The 5,824-nt window shown below is 45.8% G+C and overlaps 1 pseudogene; it reads right to left on the bottom strand.

Annotated features, from left to right (window-relative positions):
• Positions 1 to 785: 785 nt before the first annotated feature.
• LOC112898085 lies at positions 786 to 1,919 on the bottom strand (annotated as a pseudogene).
• Between the last annotated feature and the right edge of the window lie 3,905 nt (positions 1,920 to 5,824).

Genomic DNA, 5,824 nt, shown 5'->3' on the forward strand with positions numbered 1-5,824 from the left:
TGAGTTAAAATCAATAGGAATAGGAACTGTGAAATTGAGTAACCAGGTAACCAATCAGACCACATATAGAAGCATTGTCCAGCAAAACACAACAGACCACGGGTGAAAGACAAGAGAACACAACAGAAAAGCATCCATCATCATAGCATTATGCCATCAGCCCTCAATTTACAGTGAGGATTCAATCAACAGATAAGTAAGCACAAGAGTAGAGCATGCCTTTACATAGTAGGGCAACAAAAATAGCAAACTCATCATCATAGCAGATGCCATCAGCCTCAGTTGAGAGTGAGGATCCAGCAACCTCACATGACAAAGAATGAATCAATTAGCAGGTGACAGATAGGAAAATAGAAGAAAAGAAGTATGAAGTACATCATAGAACATCATTGGCAATAGCTATACACCTCAGAATGTGTAGCATCAACAAAATAATAACATCATTGGCAATAGATAGATGCTCAGTTTAGGTATAGTTCAATACAATAGCATAACTCGAATAACAATACATCATTGGCAATAGATATATGCTCAGATTAGAGTCCAACATCAAAGTGGTTGATCCAATACATTCACTACATCATAGTAAGAGGATAGAGACTTGTTACTATATATATGAGTCTCTATCTAGTTATAGCAGGATCACATCAACCACATAGAAGAAATGGAAAGATGTGACCAGCTGCACAAAAGAATGCAGGGTCAGTACCTCTGCACAAAATAGGTTAGCAAAAGGAGGTCCTACTGGACAAAGGATCAACCAGCAATAAGAAAACTATCAGATACTAGTTGTTGTTGTTGTAGTAGTGCTTAGCTAAGAAGGTCCTCAGCCACAGCACACGATGAGCATCAGACATTAGCAGGTATGCAGCCCCAAGAGCATTGTTGTCTGCCAGATGGGAGTAGGCCACAATCAGAGCTTCATCAGTGAAGCCAGGGACAAACATCACAGTAGAGTAGAGGTCAGCAGGGACAACTTCAGTCTTTGTTTCTCTGATAGCATCAGCCACATTGTTCACAGCAGTTGTCATCCCAGACAGGACAGTGATATCCTCATCAGAGAGCATTGCCCTCTTCCTCTTGCTGCCCACTCCACTGCCATTAGGCTCTTGCTGCTTGCTACTAGCCTCCTGGTGCTTGCTGCTACTGCCCTCAGCATCCTGCTTAGCTACCTCCTCAAACTCTTTGGCAGGCTCATCAATTTTTTGAGAACTCTCAGCCCAGTCAGATGGAGAACCCAAAGGCTGGCTAGAACCCATGGCAAACTTGCCTGTGGCACAGCCATTGTCAAATATGATCTCCATTTGCTGGTAGTTCTCTATTGGCTTGTTCAGAAGGTCAGCATCTTCAGGGTGAGCCTAAAATGCAATGCAATTTTAGAAATTAGCTAATATTTAAGAGAAGAAGGTGAAAATGATATGCACTATGGCTAACACCTTTACATGACCATTATAGTGCTCATCCTCCAAGGAAATCATGAGGGTCTCCTCATCCCATAAAGCTCCACTAAGCTCTCTCAGCTTGGTCACTCTCATCCATTTTTTTCCTCCATGTGCGCAAGTGGTTATACACTTGAGTAGAGGTTACATTGTTCCCTGTGAACTCCTGAAGGTCCCTAGCAACTTTGTTCAAGTGAACCTCCTTGAACCCCTTATCTGTTCTAACCCCAGTGGAAATGAGTTCACAGAACCGGCGCAAGATAAAGGAGGATGTGACACTAGTTCCACCTCATAGAATTCCTTTGCTGCCTGGCTCGAGGGGCAGCACGAGGAGAGGGGCAACAGCAGCAACAGCAGGGCAACAACAGCAGGAGGAGGGGCAGGACCACCAGAAGGATTAGGAGCAGAATTAGCAACAACTAGGGCATTGGAATAGCTACCATACAGCTCCATAAACTCTCTTTCCTCTTGAACATCCATGCCCCTAGTACCAATATTTGACAACAGTATATAAGACAAACATCATAGCATATATCTATTGCCTCAGTTTTATAAACAAAACAACATCATAGCATATATCTATTGCCTCAGTTATTAAAACAAAACAACATCATAGCATATATCTATTGCCTCAGTTATTATAAACAAAACAACATCATAGCATATATATATTGCCTCAGTTATTGTAAAAACAAACATCATAACAGTGTGCATGTGGCTCAGATCATATACAAAATCATGTATAAACATACAGCAGTGTCCCTGTGGCTAGAATCATGTAAAAAAACCAGCATCATAGTAGTCTGCATGTGGCTTAGAAGATGTACAGAAAAAAGACATCACAACAGTCTGCCAATTACCTCAGAACAAGTAAAAAGAAACAACATCATAGCAGTGTGCTAATTGCCTCAGAACAAGTAAAAAAGAAACATCATAGCAGTGTGCCATTGCCTCAAAACAAGTAAAAATGAAACATCATGGCAGTGTGCCATTGCCTCAGAACAAAGTACAAACAACATATAGCAATGTGCCATTGCCTCAGAAAAGATACAAATAATAAACACCATAGCAGTGTTATTTACAGTACACATACAACACAAATCCATGTCTTCATATATGACAGTTGCCCCCTGTTAGCCCACATGAGATTAGCTATTTCATCCCTAATAGATGCCCAGTCACTATTATCTTCTACTTGAACACCACCAACATTGGAACCAATGCTATTAGGAGCCCAAGCCTCCTCAAGGGGAACCACTTCATCTACACCATAGTTCAGGATCCAATTATGTAAAATGCAGCATGCTAGCACCAATTTCACTTGTGTCTTGAAGGGGTGAAAGGGGTTTGTTGTCCAGGATCCTAAACCTATTTTTTATTGCCCCCAAAAGCCCTCTCAACTGTGACTCTTAAGCTTGAATGCCTAAGGTTGAACAATTCCCTTGCATTGGTTGGATAGTTTCTACCACCATATTCATTGAGATGGTACCTAGTGCCTCTGAAGGGAGGAAGGAATCCAGGGCGGCATGCATAACCAGCATCAACTAGATAGAATTTACCTAAAATAATATAAGTATTAGTACTATTGTATTAGTTGTGTCATTTTAATTAATATGACTTCATATTATACTTGTGGGACAACTAACCCATCCTGCCTCTCTAGAGCATCAGCAAGGATGGTGGCATCATGTGCAGACCCCTCCCAGCCAGCTAGGACATAGGTGAACTTTAAATCGAAATCAACTGCAGCAAGTACATTTTGAGTTGTTTGATGTTTTTCTTCCCCTAAATGCAGCTTGAATTCTTTGTGGCACCTTAGCCAGGATATGGGTGCCATCTATTGCCCCAATACAGTCCTACAAACTCAGTTGTTGTTTGGATTAGTTGAGATAACAACCATTGATTTGTTATATGTAAATAAATATGTTATATACCTTAAAATATGGATACCCACTATGGCTATTCCTGATCTTAAGTGGAGTAGCATTGGTGGGAGGCTTAATCATCTCTTCTCTTAGTTCCCCCAATTGCATACAAAACCTCTTTAAAATATCTGCTAACAGTCTCTACAGACCTTCTCCAATTTTGGTGGATGACTCTAAATCGCTGGTTATGTCCCACAACATGGAGAAACATTGCAACTTGTTCTTCTACACAACTATGTAGGCTATCCCTAAGTAGGTGTCTCTCTCTAAGCAGGTTACAAAGCTGAAAAAAGGGTGCTCTTCTCATGCGAAGCATGTTTACACACTCCACATCATTGCAGTTATAAATCAAGTTCAAGTTCCTCCTCCTCTCCTCGTCCATGGCACTAAGAGGTGCATAACTAATACTAGGGCGAGACTGTTGGCCACACAAGAACCGACTAAAACATGAATGCATGAATGGCAGCTACTAAAGCAGCAGCCTGAATGATAAGCTTGCGCCTCATTTCTCCATTATCCAGCTATAAGCAAATAACATGTAACAACACTTAGCACAGTATAGTAACTCTACATCATAGACAACAGCACACTGCTCAGCTAAAGCACTCATCATCATAGGCATCATAGGCAAGGGCACACGGCTCAGTTTATGCACTAAACATCACAGACACATAGCACATAGCTCAGTTAAATAGGACTGTAAATAATCAAACCCAAAGTCATCATAGGCAAGACTCAAAAGGGAATAGAGCTCAGATAAGTAACAGTAAACAAGATAGCCACAACAGATAACTCAGTTAAGTAGTAGCAAAGAAGCATATACCTCTAAACATCACAGCCATAGGGACATAGCTCAGATAAGAAGCAATAGGAAACAAGCATATAGCATTAAACATCACATCCACAAGCACATAACTCAGATATGTAGCAAAAGTAAACAAGCATATAGAACTAAAACATCACGGCCACATGCACATAGCTCAGATAAGTAGCTAGCACAAAGAATCACAGTTGCAGAGGAAGGGGTACCAGACACCTTGCAGCAACCAGGCAGAGAGCACACACACAGATCGAAAGGGGGAAGACAGGGAGCACAGATCTGCGATGCTGCAACCAAAACAGGGATTAGCTTACACAAATCGAAGGAAGGAGAGGGGAAGATAGATACAGAGGGGGGGGGGGACAGATCGAAGAGGGAACGCCACATCTCGGCGATTGAGGGGGGAATACTTGCCTCGACGAACAGAGATTCGCCCAGCAATCGCAGCTACAGAGAGGATAGGGAGGAAACAAGTCAGATCTCGGCAACCATAGGGAGAGAAGAGGATGAGAGCAGAGAGATTCACCTGGAGCTCAAGCGGCGGAAATGGCAGCGCGCGGGGGGCGGCGTCGGGGGTGTCTTATAGCGGAGGCGAACGGCGCGCAAACCCTAGCCCTTGCCGCACGCGCGAACGCGCGAGGATGGAAATGGCGCGAGGATGGAAATGGCGCGAAAGGGGGGGAGCGGTAACCCTAGCCCATGGCGGGAGCGCGCCGCCTGGACACCCGCGACCACCGCCGCCTGCCTCGGCCCGCCCGCCCTCGCATCGCCGCCACCAGGTTCGGGGAAAACGGGTTTCATTTCTGCATCGCGGGGACCTGGGTGGGAGGGGAGGTATGCATCGCGCGAGCCTGGTTCGGAGGCCCAACCAGGTAACCAATCGTCGGGAGCCCGCATCGCGCGAACCTGGTTGGGCTATAACCAGGTAATAAATAGTTGCGTCCGTCAGATGAAACTTTTGATAAGTATCTGCAGGGCCTACGTGTCAGAGGGCCAATTAGCAGTATTCACTGCCGTTGTTGTGGCCGGGCACGGCGATGGCTTTGATGCAAAAACCTCATGTCAGATGGATCCCTCGTGTTAGTGATACAGGCTGGTGCTTTCACGGTGGCGTGTCATCAGCTGTTTAAGGTGAGAAACGGTGAATACCCGAGCCCGCGCACAGTTAGAAATGGAAAAAACACGGCCGAAATCTTGCTGGTCATGAGATTCCAAAACCGGACGGCCCTCGAAACTCCCCGCGCTGCTCCCCGTCTTCTTCAGCACAGGATGAATCCCAATCGCCGGGCCCCAGTCCAACGCCGGCGCCCGTCTCCCCCGCCGCCACCGCCGGCCGCGCGCGCGGCCCTCTCCTCTACCGCGTCGCCAACTCCAACACTAACTGCCGCGCGCGAACCGTTTCCAGCCAGCTTTCAGCAGCGCACGACAAAAAAGGCAGGAGCGTGCGGTGCGTGTGCGTGATAGGCGGGCAGCGCGTGGAGCGTCCATCATTACCTGGCCTTTAGACTGTCTTCGCCCAGCCGCAAACCCGCAATTCCCCACTTGCACGGCACCCCCTTCTTCGTCAAGAGCTCAGCTCGCCGGTGACTGCGAGACCAGCCGGCGCTCGACCGCAAGAGATGGGGTTCACAGGCAGCCTG

The sequence above is a fragment of the Panicum hallii genome, chromosome 6, assembly GCF_002211085.1.
Source record: "Panicum hallii strain FIL2 chromosome 6, PHallii_v3.1, whole genome shotgun sequence".
NCBI classification, from domain to species: Eukaryota; Viridiplantae; Streptophyta; class Magnoliopsida; order Poales; family Poaceae; genus Panicum; species Panicum hallii.